The following is a 16,358-nucleotide window of genomic DNA, read 5'->3' as shown; positions in this document are numbered from 1 at the left end:
CGTTATGCCCAGCCTGCTCCTCATGGGACTCTGTATAGATAAATCGTGTCACGTTGGCCTCGTGTGTTTCTTAAAATCAAGCAAAATTTTCTGCAATATGGATCATAACTAGAAGAGCTAGAATGTTAGTGCAAATAGATGGGGAGCAAACTGCATGTCAAGCGATGGGTGGGGCATCTAATAAAGGAGTGTCATTGACGGGACCATCTGGGCACTGGGCTAGTGCCTCTTTCCAGTGTGAGGGGCCCAGGAGAAGCCACACATTTGGGGAGTGGAAACCAAGATCACAATGCTGATGTGATTAAGAGTCACCAGAGCTTACTAGACAAATTTGGTGGGAAAACATGCTGTTTCCTTTGGTTCAGTGAGAAGCCTGTTTATTCAGATTCTGTGGTCATACCTGGCACATAACAAACAATAGTTGCTCAATAAACATTTTTACAGTTGAACTGAAACATTCTCCATCTGAATGACAAAATATCCAAATTGCAACATACCAAACAGGAAATTAGGTCTCTTCGTTACTACTTTCATTTTTTAAAAATTTTATTTAACACACACTTACATGCTGTTAATTATGTTCTGGGCACTGTTTTACACATTTGTACACAGGTCAGTCATTTGACTTCTCACACAGACTCTGAAAGTTCTGTTGTTATCCCCATTTTACAGATGAGAAATCTGAGGCACAAAGACTAAGTTACTTGCCCCACGTTACCATCTGGTAAATGGTGGAGCTGGGACTTAGATACCGGCAGTTTGATTCAAGGTCATACTCTGAACTACTACACTCTTCATCCTTTCTATGGCCCGAGACCCACACATGACTTGAAAAGTTCATCATGCATGCAAAACACAGCTTGTGCTATCTGAGTACCCGGTGTCGCCAAGGCAATGTCATGTTGTTTTCCAGCTCCACCCCCTTTTCCTCCTGGGCACACAGCCTCACCTCATAGTTGGGCTCTGGCCACACAACTGAGTACTGACCAACAGAATGCAGGTGAAAGTGAAGAAAGCCCCCAACAGGCTTGGTCATAACCCCACTGCTCAACTGTCCACCTTTCTTTTCTTGACTGTGGCCAGACACAAAGGAGTCAGAGGAGGCTCCAAAACCTAGAAAACAGCAGAGCGCCAGAAGCAAGGAGCTTGGGTTTCTGAACCACTGCATGGAAGAGAGCACTTTGCTGCCTAGACTCCACGGACCCAATCTGGACTAGGACAAGATAAAAAAAAAAAAAAAAAATGAGCCTTTGCTGTGGTTAGTCATTAAGATTTTGAGGTTGTTACAGCAGCTAGCATGATGTCACATTTAGAATGATTGCACTTAAAAATACAGGAAAGTAATTTTACCAAAGAAGATTGAGATTACTATTATAAGGAAATCCAAATTTATAACTTCATGCTTCATTTCTCAGATTATAAGGGTGACTCTTAGTGTTCATCTTCTTGGTCAGTTAAGGTGCTCATTCCAAAATGACAGATTGGGGAAAAGTGGAGACAAGTATGTGGCTACTTTAAAACATCTAGATGAATGCTTGATATACCACACCGTAAGTGACATTTCAAACAAGGAATTAGTCTCATTTGGTAGAAAAGCTTTGCCATTATCCTCAACAAGAGAAACGTGGACTCTCATCTTGTTTAGAATCGGCATCTATACCAGCTCGTGAATTCTCATTCAAGACCCCGCAGTTCCTTGTTTCTGGTTATCCTCAACAGAATGAAAGGAATTCGTTCTCTGTTATTTGTGAGAAATACCTAGTTAAATCATTTGAAGGGGTTAATCCTATTTGATTCACTTGTTTTATTTCTCTAACAGCAGACTGCTCCTCGTAATGACTGAAGGCATGATGGCAAATTGCAGCATTCTTGACTGGCATCTTATAGGTGGATCATCTGATCTAAGAAGGCATTTAAATACGGAAGCAGCAGACAGGAAGAGTTTCTTGCAGAAGGTGTCTCCTGGGCCAAGGATCTCCCATGGAATGAAATCAGACTTTATCATTCCGAGGTGGAAAATTCCACTGGAAACGGGACCTGTTAACACCTACAGTGGACGTGAGCACAGCTGTTATCACTGGCAGCTCGTTCGTGCTTTTCATTTCTACTGCTGCTCTTAACTAATAAAGCTTACTTAGTGTGTTCCACTGATAGTCTCAACACTTTTCCTTATTTTCATAATCAGCAAACTGGAAGATGGGATCATGAAATCCCTTTATTCCATAACCATCTCCTTTGCCTTAACCCCTGGAAACGTGTGGGCACAGAGAAAGAAACTTTGGGGTAAAGAGTTTCTGCGGGGCCAGGCGCGGTGGCTCACGCCTGTAATCCTAGCACTCTGGGAGGCCGAGGCGGGAGGATCGCTCAAGGTCAGGAGTTCAAGACCAGCCTGAGCAAGGGCCAGACCCCCCCCCCCCCGCCCCCGTCTCTACTAAAAATAGAAAGAAATGATCTGGACAGCTAAAAATATAGAGAGAGAGAAAAAAATTAGCCGGGCATGGTGGCGCATGCCTGTAGTCCCAGCTACTCGGAGGCTGAGGCAGAAGGATCGCTTGAACCCAGGAGTTTGAGGTTGCTGTGAGCTAGGCTGACGCCACGGCACTTTAGCCTGGGCAACAGAGTGAGACTCTGTCTCAAAAAAATAAATAAATTGATATTATTAAAAAATAAAAAAAAAAAAGAGTTTCTGCTCCTCCTCAAGGAGGTCTGAGTCACTCCGAGGCTGTGGCCCACACTCAGCCCAGAGGGAGAGAAGCAGGGACAAGAGGAAGTGCTGCTCTGGAGTGGATGCAGGCAGAATGTGCACGTGTGTGCGGTGTGAATGCTACCACCGTGGCCTGGTTCAAGCTACCAACGGGAAGTTACTTAGCGTGGGGTTGGAAAAAGGTAAACACAGTAGCTCACCAGGATATGGTCCTTCTACCACACAGATACAAACAAGATGTATGTAACTCAGAGAGCAGAGGTAGCAAAACGGAGTGAAATAATTATGAAGTGACATGTTTTGAATATTACCTTTGTTTCTAAAATAATTTCCTCGATTGTAAGTTTCTAGAATTTAATTTTTTAATAATGGCTATGTTTGACAACAAGCTCACAAAATTCCTGAGAATTTAACAACCAGCCCCTAGCGGGTCAGCAGAAGCAGCACACACCGATTCTGTCCTTTCCCAGCCATTCAGTAGAGGTGTCTAAAGTAGAGACAGCAGGGAGGGCATGAAAGGCTGAGAGACCCTGGACCGGGCTTCAGTCCCCACCATTCCCGCCTAGGCCCTGCACCCTTCTCCTGAGCTGCCCCAGTGGGGACGTGCGGGTGGCCAGCAGGTGTAGCTCCGTCCTGGCTATTGTGCCCATCATTTCCATCCCGCACCTTCAGAGTTTATTCCCAGCTGCCCAAAACGACCACCCCATCTTCCTGGACAGTCACCCTGGCCTGCTAGGTATCTGCCTCAATGTGTCCCTGGCCAGCCCAGAATCACAACAGCAAGCCTCACACTCTCCCCAGCCTTCTGCCAACAGAACCCCCAAACCTGAGCACCACCGCCCATTCTCACCATGCCTCTCCTCGCATTCTGGGCAGCACAAACTACTACCATTTCCACAGTTCAATTTTAACAAAATTACATGTCAGGCACAGGCAGGACACCAAGGAACACATAATCGCTTCCTTCCCTCAAAGAGATCGTTTCCTTGAGTAAGGATGACACACAAATAGAACACAAAAGAGAATAAAACACCATTTAAATCAACTGTCAAAATGTGTGCAAGTTCACCCGCAGTTATATTCCTTCTGCAACAATGAGCATCCTCCACCGAACTGCCCGTCTCCCTTCCAGGATAGAGACTGCCGTTATTCCCTGAGCCAAATGTCACAATCCCCGATCCTCTAATGAATGGGTGGGCAAGCCCCTCCCCATTTGTGCTGGGGAGTTTCTCAGCTGAAAAAGAAAAGATGAATATGTGCCTCTCTACCCCTCGGCAGTCCGAGTGGAGTCGCACAGCAGCGCTACGGGAGAAGGGAGGGCAGGCTCAGAGGTCGGTGGCCCTAGGGAGACGGGACACATGTGCACAACGGGGATCCTAACAACATGGCAGCCTGTGAAGACACCAAATGAGTCACACTGCCCGAGCCACTCCACTGCACGAGCCCTGCCAGACCATTACACCCGAGACACATGAGATTAATATTTAAACCATCACATGAGCCAAGGAGTAAGGATAAAGTGCTTCTTGGCTGGACTGATACATTGAAACAGTAAAATCCCCTAAATATTTGAGGGGGGTCAGGGTTAGGTATCATTTTTATAAACAAATTGGTAAGTACACTAAGTGACTTCTTCCATCTTGTCAGTGATAACTAAGAATAGTAAACATCCAAAAGAATGCAAAAACAATGCAAACAGGCAATGAGTGGTGATTAATTCTAGTCTGGTTATTATAAAGGTTTAGACAGAAATACACAAACTTCCCCTACAGAGTGAAGGACTCAGACACCTCCCTGCCAGGCCAGTCCCTGACGGGGAACCTCAGTCTCTACTTACGCAGAGGCAACCTGATCCCCTCCCTTGGCCTCTCATGTCAAATGTCTTCCCAAATGACTTAAGGGCCCTGGAATTTCCTGACTCCGACAATCTTCATGTCAACCCTGATCCCCAGGCAGCATGTCCCCTGCACTTCTTTCTTGGCTGTAGGCTTGGTGGCCAGGACATTGCCGGGCACTTCAGGACATAAGACAAAGCCAGGAGCCATGTGGGAAGATAACGTTACAGGGCTATTATAGAAGTGCGGCGATTAGGGAAATTTAGGGGCAGTGACAGCGGCCCAGCAGGAAGACCTCAGATCAGGTTGCAGGTTCACACAGCTCAAGTCTGCAAACCTGTGGCCAGGATTCTGGGAGGGGGTGGGGTGCTCAGGGGCGAGCCCCACCCAGATCAACAATAAGGGTCCTTCCAAATACCCTGGATTTTGTGTCACTCTACTCAGGTCAACACACACCAATAAAATGTCTTCATTCTCTGAAGACATAGAGACCTCTGCTCCTCGTAGAGAGGCTACACAAAGCCACTCTGGTGCTCTTTTGAGTGTTCCTACAGAGACAATGCATTCAAAAAGAAAGGGAAGGCTCATGATCTGGAAAAAGTCCAGCCATCTGAAATAAGGCTGATGTCACATCTCGATATAAGTATTTTTTCCTTTCCTTACTCCAGGGAAGTGGCATGTTACTGGGGTGGTTTAATGATTACCTAGGTTCTGGCAGCAGGTGATCCCCAGACTAGGCAACAAAATTTCTGTGTAACCCTGAAATAGATCCGCACAGACCCATTCTATAAATACACACACTAGGGCTACCATTTAAACTAATTTTGGTAATAGTTCAAAAGTTGGGAAATACATGCTGATTTTAAGAAGAAAAAAATAACCTAAAGAAAAGCCCAAATAAATGCCATTTGCTTATGTCATTTAATGGGGTTCCCCCAGCCCTGCGTCCACATCCTCACAAGGTGATTTTGCAGCTCCTTCCCTCGAGAGGCAGATTCTTCCTCTACCCCTGGAGTCTGGGGGGCCAGTGTTTTGCTTTGGCCAATGCAGCGGTAGCAAATGTGACCTCGCAGAGACCTGAAAGGCACCTGCTCACTAGGGCTGTCCTCTCTTGCTGCTCTTGGAACTCAGCCACCACCTGAAGACACTGGGGTTGGCCCACTGGAGGGTGAATGTCACAGGCCCCTGCCCAGAGTCTGCCAACTGTCACATGTCAAGTGAGGGCAACCTGGATCATAATGTCTCCAGATGACCCACCAGCTGGTGACAGACACAGGAGAGAGCCCAGCAGAAATCAGACAAACTGGCCCAAACCAGAACTGCCCCGTAGACCCAGAGGCTCGTGAGCAATGTTGATGGGTCTGACTTGAAGTCCGTCTCCTCCTCCCACGAGCCTGCCACCCCACCCACAGCATACGGGGAGCACAACTTTCACGCGTGAAGCACTCTGGGTGTGGATGGGGCCTGGGTGACAGGTTCATCCCCACCTAGTTGCCCACTGAATGCACATGACACTGCCGGCTCAAGGCACGGATGGCCATCACATGCCCAGCCCTGAAACGCCACAGAGCAAACACACACCCAGCCCTGACCCTCCCTGAGCCCAAACCCCCACTGGAGGCAGAGGACAGCGGCGGTTGCTGGGCAAAAGCAAGGAGGGGGAGCCAGGAGCAGTCAGCCGAGAACCCCTCCCAGGGAGGGAAAGCGGCAGCTGGAGACAAGACACGGGGTGAAGCTCCAAGACCCCAGAGCATGTTCCATCGACCCCTCGACATTCACTTACAAAATGCAAAATGAAAGACAAAATTATGAAGAATTTCAAGATAGCAACTACAAGCACAGGGCCCTTCTGGTTGCACTGGTCACAGGCCTGGCTCCTGGCTCAGAAACGGAGCGCTGCTGCGGGACCCGCCTCTCTCCAGGGCCAGGTTTACTGTGGGCCTCCTGAGGGCCCCAGTGTGGGCTCATCGCAGCCCTGGGAGCCGCACAAAAGCAGTCGCGTGTTTCAGCTGGTCGGTTCTAAGACAGCTACGCCCATCTCCCCCCTGAAATGGTACTTCCGTTGCTAGGCAGCCACGAAGCTTGTGGCTTCCTTAGATTTTGTGGTTCCTTCTAAATGCAGCAGAGACAAGAAACTGGACTTAGATGACAAACAAAAAATGTTAGGAAAGAGAGCTCTCCAACAAGCAGTGCCACGTGTCCCTTTCACAATTCTTAATAAAATCAACACAAAATCCTGGGTCTTACAGGCTGCGGTTCCCCCATGCCCGTCACAGCCACTGCAAAGGGACAAGGCGCAGGGTGTACGCTCTGGGGCTGCCCTCTGCCACTTCCTAAGGGGGACAGTGAGGACGGGGTATCATTTCATTATCCTTCAAACTATACATACACACCCTTCACGCCTATTCCTTTGTATGTATAATGCATTTCACAACAAAAAATTATTAGTTTCATATAAAGTTCTAGTCAAGTTTGCATATTTTAAAAATACAAGTAACACTTGGTCAGTTTCTTAACAGAAAGACCACATGAAACTGATCTACATGATATCAGAAGAAAACAGGTCCTGTTGGCTACCCCCAGCAAATCATATGTAAATTTTTAAGTCCTGGGGGGGGGGGCCATTTAGCCTCTGGAATAAATACATCACAGGTACTTTACTAAATGTTTTAGGGTGAAGTACAAGAATATTTTTGAAGATCCAGCATATATGGTTTGTAAAATAACATGAATGTATTTCCTTTGCAAGAGTTGGATTTTACTTCCTCAGAAACCTTTAATAAATTGTTATTTGTGGCCACCAACCTAAGCAAGAGCGATAATGTCCTGAAACTGATTCAGGCAGTTTCCAAATCAAGCCCCAGATCTCTGTTTAAGTCAACAAAAGTGCCCAGCTCACCGACCAAAGGCAAAGGCCGCTGCCAAATTCTGCAAGAAAGACAAAGGCAAGGTTCCACTCATCAAGAGCTTAGGTTTAGAGGGAGTGATAATCCGGTAAATAGGTAAATATCTGAATTATTTTAAATACTTTGTTATCATTAAATAAATAGCCAAAAATACATTAAACTTTTCTCTTGAAAAAGCTGGAATATATTTACTTAGGTTTACAGGTACTTTTTTCCATTTTCTCTTTATTCAAGTTCAAAAATAATATCAGCACTATGTTTCAGGATTATTGTTTATTATCATTCATTTATTCACTAATTCAGATTAACAGTCCTTTCCTGTGCTCCTTCTCTGTGCCAGGAACTACACTCTGTCTTGGGGAAACAGCCATGAGCCAGACGGACCAGGTCGCAGGGAGACTCGGGGGCGTGGGCAGGACTGATCCCCCAGAAGCTGGTCGGAGTTCAGGGAAGTGAGGAGCACAGTAGGTTCATCACCTTTGTTGTCTCTGTTCTCATTTTCACTGGGGGAGGGGTGTGGGGATGAGGCATGATGGATGCAAAAGCCTCGCCACAAGGAGGAGTCTGAGTAGTGCAGGTACCAAGGTAGGCAGGCCAAGGGCTCTGGAGCGGGGAGGCTTCCTGGCCACAGTAGACTAGATTTGATTCTAGGGCAATGAGACGCCGTGCAATGGAATGGCTGTAAGCAAATGTGTGCGGAACCAGCTTTGCCGTGTGGGAACGGAAGGCAGAGGACAGATGAAGAATTGAAGGCAATTTGAAGGTGGCTTGAACAAGGGTGGAAGCAGTGGAAATGGAGAGAAGGAGAGAAAGAGGAGTGATACAGGGAAGAGGACAGAGGGGAGGGAGGAAGGCAAAGTCACTGGACTGGGTGATTGATTGGAAGTGGAGATGTCCAACACAGGCAAAATCTTGAGTTCTTTGCTTGAGCAAAACAGTAAGCAATGGGACGAAACTGCTATTGGCTCTGCGTGACTTCTTAGCCTCCTCTTAGTCACTTTCTGCTTGCCTTATAGTCTCTGCACCTGCCACTGATGAACTGGCAAGTGCATCAGGGTAAAAAGCAACTTAGAATATCAGACTCGATGAGTTTCCTTTCTCTCTGGTGTCTTGGCCTGTTAAGTCTCGGCCACGTCAGCAGCTCTCTGGAGCCTTCAAACAAACACTTTCGGTCCTTGGCTACCTTCTCTGTTGTTCTGAGTAGGAGTATTAGTCTGCTACAAGCTACTTCGTTACAGCCAGAAGCAGAGGCCCAAACAGCTAACTTGGAATAGCTAAAATCATTCACTATTCACTTACACAAATTAACATGAATTATTTAATCCTCACACAAGTTTAGGAGAAAGACATCATTATTGTCATTATTATTTCATCTTTACTTGATATAAAACTGGGGAGCTCAAGCTCACAAAAAACTACAATTTGGCCAAACAACTTGCCCAAGATTGCCATAATTAGTAACAACTAAACCCAAACAGCACGTCTCCTGAGCCCATGGTCTTAGCTACTGCACAACAGAATACAGAACAAGGAAGAAAGGAAGGCAAAGGAGTGAGCCCTTGGCAATTCCAGCATTCAAAGATTGGGTCAAAGTAAATGAGACTAAGAACGAGCAGACAGGGGGACCAGAGAAAAACCAAGGGAGGCTAATGCAGACAAACCAAGGGAAGGAAGAGTGGTTCCAGTAGAACATGGTGGACTGGCCAGTGCTGATGAGCTGTCAGAGGAGACACAGACTATGATAACTGTCACTTGAAAATAATTAGGCACAGCATTATCAGCTGCTCATCCTTTCCAATAATAAAAACCTTTGCCAATACATGCACACTCTAATCCTCCCCTCCTGTTCTTACTGCAAATGTTTCCTGAGCACGTACCATGTCCCAAGTAGATTCTGCTTATTTATTACCCTGCCTAACAAGGCGAGGCCATGCAAACCACTCTTACATGGCTAAACTACATAACCAAATTCATGCAGTGAAAGCTGAACATTTAATTACCGGAGAAACAATGTAAATAGGATAGCTCTCACCCATTCTCTTTGGATCTTCAAAACTCTTGCATAAAAATTATAAGGAACTTTTAATATATTATTGCATTATTCTTCAAAAATCCCTATTATTTGCATTAATTCAAAGAAAACTACTAGAATGTATAATATAAAGAAACTTGCAAACGTATGGAAGACTTTAGATATTTTCAGAACAAAGAGTTGTTAAAAGGGAGAGAAAGAGAAAATCGAGGGGCGGGGACATGTTATTTCATTGATATGAGCCACCAATAAGACAGATCCACCAAGAACAGGATTCATGTGCAGAGTCACTCAGGTCAGCTACAAAATTTGTGGCACAAACAAAAATGTGGAGCCCCATGTTCAAAAAGCAGGAAAAAAATTTTTCTCCTTTCATTAATGGTCTCTCCTTTGACTTGCCATGATGTCTGCTTAATCTGCTATTTACCACTACACTTCCTTGGGCACAGGGATACTCACTAGGCAGAGCAGAGCCTCACAGGTGCCCACAGCCCCAGCCCTGCCACTTAGCACATGGGGCACATGCCTGACCCCAACCCTCTCTGCACCTGTATCCAGGACCCTGCAGGGTGAAGGGCAGCAGAAGTTCCTGGGCGGGTGGGAAGTGGAGAGCAGACCACCCATCATGGGGAGGTGGAGAGGCAGAGGAACTCAGCCCCCAGCACCTGCCCTATCAGCCCATCGGCCTTTACTTAAATGACACAAATTCAAAAATAAAATTAAGAATTTCAAGACTGTGATTACAGAGCATTAAACCCCAAGTGCAGGGGCCTTTCTGAGTGTGGGGCCCTGTGTGACCGCACTCACTGCACGTCCATGAAGTAGGTGCTGGGCGGGCCACCACGTAACACTTCCTGTTGGGTTCTGGGCCCTGAGCCAGAATCAAATCGGCCAGTTGACTGCGGCTCCTCTGATCCGCTTGCATTCCTGCATGGCAGGGCCTATAGAACATGACTTGGAATCACAAGACCCTACTGCCCAGTGCCTCTACCATCCTTCCCTCCGAGGTTTTTAAACTTCAGTGTGCACAATAACCTCCTGGGGAGCATTTAAAATCCTGTGGGTCTGGGCAGGAGGGGCCCAGGACACTCCGTTTCCCACCATCTGCAGATGATCTGATGCAGGATGCTGGGACCCCACCCTAAGAAAAGGTGGCAGAGATACCACTTCAGCTCCCCTGGGGGAGTGCAGAAGGCTCAGGATGGGCTGAAAATCAAGAGCAGAAACTCGGGAGTCCCAGCTCTCCGTCCCACCCCACCACATTTCTCCCCACGATGTTCTCCACGCCGAGCGAGTATGTGTCAGGGTCCAAGCGCAGGTCCACGGAGATCCTAGGAAAACACAAACAGGCCAAGAATCCATCTCCACCTGGCATCTATGACATGAAGGCCCAGGAGCAGAAGCCACACCTCAGAGGAAGTCCAGCTGGCCGTGACTGCAGACTTCTAGGAAGAGCTTTCAAGAATACTAGAGGGTGAGCTGCCTGCTGGCCAGGAAAACCCTGAATACACGAGTCATTGCAGAGCATCCCCAGAAAATGGCCCACGGGGAAGAAAAGCAAGCCAGCCTCAGGCCAGCCCACTATCACCGCTATGAAACGCCAGGGCCTGGAGGACATCAGGGTGCACCTGGCAGCTCACTGCCACACTTGGTTTGGCCTGCATGGCATTTTAAAATATTTTTGGTTAGTTGCCAATAGTTAGAAGTAAAAAGATTGTACATAAAAATCCAGTTTTCCGGTTTCTCTTAAAGAATGGAAACATCCAGAAACCCTGGGCCGTCCCTTCCAGGCTGAGCAGCACCACCCTTCATTCCAAACACACGCTACTGGCCACCCGGAGCCACCTGCCCACCTGGCTCATTTGTACTACACATCTGGACCCTGGCTCAGGTGACTCAGTGGTCCTTTTCCCCAGGACTCTATGATTGAATGTGCAGTTTCTTCATTCGGTTTCACTGTACATAACACTCTATCCACACCTTCTCAATAGCCAGAGGATTTCAGAATCAGCAGTGTGAAATCAGCAGTGTAATTTACTCACCTCCATTCCCTTAGTAATTCATTAACTCCATGACCAGACAGCCCCGGTTTAGTGATCCGTCGAAATCCCTTAACAAAACACCTCTGCTCTTTAGGAGCTCGCAAACGGGGGTTGCGCCGCCTTTAAGATCCTCAGAGCCCCAGGTACCTAAGTCAGCACCTGCTGCCTCCACTGTGTTCCCTCCTTTCCACCTCCACGGCGCACTGAGAGTCCCATGATGGGATGCCTGACACCCTGGTTACGGGAGCCCTGTTCCGTGGTGACGCCTCCCCACCTGGCATCGTAAAGTACAGGGTGGTGAGAGCTGTAATTAAAGGCTGGTCCCTGTACTCTCTGCCACAACTTTTTAAATCCAATTTTAAAATCCACAGGCATCCATGTATTTCTAAATTGCCACTTGTACATTTTTAATTGAAAGAGAAAAAAGAAAGAAAGAAAACATTGCCCTTGACCGTGAGCAGAAGACCACACGTCTTTGGGACGAATCTCCCCCGGAGCTTCAGGGTGCCGTAGAACGGCCCTTCCAAAGAGGCACGTTCAGGGGACAGCAAAGTGAAACACTTCCATTTGCAATGCCATATGCCCTAGTAAATATTCCCTAGTAAATATTCTCTGAAAAACCCCCAAACATATTGCCATCTTTAATTCATGTTTGAAAAATGTTTGGAGACAAAGAGTCCACACCCCTTCTAGCATTTATTCACATTATACACCAGCCCCGAGCAGGGCTGTCACTGTAACCATGTCCCGGGTGTCTTGGGGTCACTTTTACTGTGCAGGAGGAGCATTTCTGTAACAAAAAATAAAAATTATCAGTACACTTCTCTGGGAATGTCCTGAGTTAGGTCATTGGAGAGTCTGGAGAACCTTACCTTAGATACAAAAGTAACTTTCAGTCTAAGACTGCTGAGGATCAAGTTTTGGGAATCAGTGAAAATTTTAAACATAGACTATTTTCTGGTGAGAATCCACTGTGAAATTTGGACTTAGGAGTTATTATCTGAAAGATTCAGGTCCCTCACCACCTTATTGGGATCCAGAGCTACTTCACAGCTAAAAAGCAGACTGCAATGATGGCTTTTAAAAGAGTCAAAATCAAAATTTTCTTCAGGTTCCAGAAACAGTTCAAGTGGCTTCAGTCACAGGCAGTGGCACACTGTGACAGGAGTCAGCTCAGGTCCCTTTCTGGTTTAGCACTGAAGATGAAGGGACTTGGGATATTTCTAGAAAACAATTTATACCTGCCATCCTCATGGAGGTGCACATAGGAGCACAACTGCCTGCTTATTTTAATCCTTTGCCTGAACATGGAGTTTCTTATGGCTGCCTCGTGGTTTGGTTTTAGGCAGAGAGTAATCATTCCCAGATGCTGAAGAGCAATGCTCTGGCCCAGCAGACACTGCAGCTCCAGATGTGGTGTGTCTGGTGTATGAACACATCCTATGTCATGTCAGGCTGCCACACACTCCTGCTGTTCTCCCAGTGAGATGCCCAGGCTGTCACGTGCATGATACAACCTGGTTCTCACGCACCCTCACAGCAGGTAATGGCTGAATGGGCACCCCCACACTCTAGGCACCCCCGTACTGACCATGCAGAACTGGCACTGTCTAGCAACAGAGGCCACGAGGAGCACAGGGGCACCCATGTTTCTGCACACCTGGAGACCGGGAACAGTGATGTGATGGCAGCATCCACAGAGGGCAAGCTGGGCACCTCCCCAAGGCAGCTGTCTTTGGCTCTTACCAATGAGCATAGCTGGACAATGGGGACAGAGCTGAGAAATGCTGGACAGGTCTAGAACCTTGAGTTTATGGCTCCAAGGTCACAGCTGTTTCCACTAGGTGACTCCCATGTACATCCTGAGCCTAGGCCAGGCCCTAGAGACTTGCAGCTGCTGGCAAGGCCAAGGGATGGGGACAGGCCTCAGGCACACCTACTCTAAGACAGGGCGCAGAGCCGGGGTGCTGGCCTGAAAGTGGCCCCTGGAATGCTTTGGATGCTTCTCACCAGCTGCCAGAGCCCCTCACAGCATTAATGAAATAGTCCCTTATCTCTGAGCCAGAGCGGCAGGCAGGCAGTTCCCTCTCTGCCCCAATCCCCGTTCATTCATACTCTCAGTCTAGTCAAACCTAAATCAAATTAGCAATTAGTTTTCACAATAAGTCTGAGTGTGTTCCGGTACACAGTGGTCTTGGCCACGAATGAGAGCCGCACGCAGTAGTTTCCCACCAGGCTTCACTGTCCCTCAGCAAAACCAACCACAGAGGTTCCAGATGAGACATTCTGGTCACCACACCAAGATTTAGCAGCCAGGAAAAGCTGAGGCATAAACAGCTCTGATCTGTCTCATTAATATACTGGGGACTTCAATTTCCAGAAAGGAGACGATACGTTTACAGTAGTAGAGAAGTCTTAAAACTCCCCCATTGTGTCCTTAAATAGTTATTGAACACCTGCCCCATGCAAGACATGATATTAGCTGTTGTTTAGCGCATGGCTTCTGTCTCAGAAATAGGTCATCTGAATAGAGCCCCTCCTAGAACAAAGGTGGAAGGGGTACGTCAACAATGACACCTGGAAAGTTGCTCGCGTCACTGTTTATGGAACATGCCACCTCTCCTTAACTTGGCAGCCTTTGTTTCTTCAGGCTCTTCTATATTTCCCATTTTTTCCTAATGAATAAGTATTACTAAAGATATAATGAATGAAAAACTGACTTATTTTAATATAATCAGGGTGGTTTGACCAGTGCTTCCTAACCTTTCAAGTGGATGGAAATTACCTACAGATCTTGTGACGTGCAGATTCTGCTCCAGTAGGTGTGGCAGGGCCAGGATGTCACATTCTAACAAGCACCCAGCGATGCTGACATGGGGACCACACGCAGTGCAGGTCAGAGACAGTGCAAGAGCCCCGCACACTGCTGGAGCAAGGGGTCAGCCCAGACCTCCCAGAGGAAGTGACATATGACCTTGGCCAGGAATACGGGCCTGATTAAAAGGGCACATAGGAAGGACAGAAGGTTGGGTAGAGGTTAAAGGGGTTAGAGGTTAAAAAAAAAGGAGAGAGAGAAGAAAGTACAAGCTGGGGAGTGATGCACTGAGGTGTCCACCCAGTTTGACTACTGGAGAGAGCAGCGGTTCTCAAACTTAAGCATGTATAAGTTATTTGCGGGCTTTTTAAGATACAGAATGCCTCTTCCCAGCCCCCAAATTGCCGGATTAATAGGTTGAGATGGGGAGGGGAGTCAAAAACTTGCAGGGACCACACTCTGAGAACCGTGGTCAAAGACAGAGGTGCCCCAGCCCCACCCCACACTGCAGGGAGGATACCGGGATTGTGTAAACCAGGCCGACTGTTCTCATCTTGAAATGGCCAAGATAGCTCATGTGAGATCCTACCAAGGCAAAGACTATTCAAAACCCAAAAGGGACATTCCCTTGGATTAGCTTTACACTGGCATGAGTCCTTCCCACCAAATTAAGTGAGGACGACAGGGACTCTTTTCAGTGTGACAGTGAACTCCTGGAGAAGAACTCAGGTTGACAAATAACCACGCCTCCCTGTTAGCAGGTCAAGTGTCCCAAGACAAAGGTAGCCACTGGCAGTTGCCTTTGCCTGACAGCCATCCTCTGCAAGACTAATTGTCCTCGTTCCCTCTTTTGGCAAGTAAAAATTGGACCCTGATAAAGCTGAGGAAGTCAGATCTCCGGGTGGAAAGAGTGAGCTTCTGGGCTGACTCTGGAGTAAACCTGGGGGCACCGTCAACTCCCCTGCTCCAGGGAACCAAGGCTGGTCGGTGCAGCGTGAGCTCTGGAGAGGCTGACATTTGCGAAGGACAGAGTGGGGGACAGATGTGCAAAGAGAATGCAAACAATTCCTGCTATCAAAATGCTTGCAGCCAATGTAAATGAAGCACACTAACAACTAAACAGGGTTGTGCACGATCCGGGAGGTATCCCACCCCATGGGGCAGAGACTGGCTCAAACCAGGGTTCTCAATCTTGGCTTCACTTTAAAACCACATGACGGGGGGCAGGGGTGCTATTAAATAATAATGATACCAGGGCCCCAATTCAGATCAATTAAGCCAGAGTCTCCAGGGGCCGGGGCCCAGGCAGAGGGAGACCAAAGCTACACCTGGCAGCCACCCTACCTCTATAGGCATGTCCACCCAGAGAGTTCATGGCGACAGGCACAGAACCTGCCCAGCAGGTGCACCGAGAAAGAAGCATTCCTTCCAGGAACTCCTCGAGCTGCGATGGGAGCAGTCATCCAGGACTGCAGAAACATACATCCTTCAAGTGTTTTGCACCTCCAGTTGGCTTGAGAAAATCAGGAGAGAGGGAAAGCGGGAAAGAGGGTGGCGCCCTCAATGAGCCATCAGTGTTGCCTGCCTGAATGATGACGTGTCCGATTAAGGTCCTAAAGTGACACGCATCTCCGGCAGGAGTGCCGTCTGCTCCAACGTGGTTCCTTCCAGCTCAGGCTGTTGGCAGGCCTGTGAGACAGTATCATATCCCCCTTCCCTAGGCATGTCCTTAAGGCAAACCTGTGGTCCTGTAAGAAGAGCCAGTGTAAGCCACACGCTGAAGCAAGCAGGGTGGCCTGGAGGGAGGGGAAAGCCTGTATCCTCACAGAAGTCTGGGGGCCACGGTGCTACAGCTGCAGGGAAGGGCAACCCAGGCATGCCAATATTTCCTCTCGGCTCCAAATTCACCCTTCAATACCTGCTCTGCAATAATGGAAGGAATGCCTTCAGACATTTCTCCTTCACAGTGAGCATGATGGATGTTAAGCTTCTCAAAAGAGGGCTCTGGCTGGAGGGAACATTGC

At 47.7% G+C, this 16,358-nt stretch overlaps 1 protein-coding gene across 13 annotated transcripts in view; it reads right to left on the bottom strand.

Moving 5' to 3' along the window:
• Positions 1-16,358, bottom strand: part of FHOD3 (formin homology 2 domain containing 3) — a 423,570-nt gene that overhangs the window by 375,698 nt on the left and 31,514 nt on the right. The gene's annotated exons all lie outside the window — the stretch shown is intronic.

The sequence above is a fragment of the Lemur catta genome, chromosome 16 (assembly GCF_020740605.2).
Source record: "Lemur catta isolate mLemCat1 chromosome 16, mLemCat1.pri, whole genome shotgun sequence".
NCBI lineage: Eukaryota > Metazoa > Chordata > Mammalia > Primates > Lemuridae > Lemur > Lemur catta.
Note: the sequence above shows the minus strand (reverse complement) of the source record. Positions and strands in the feature narration are given on the sequence as shown.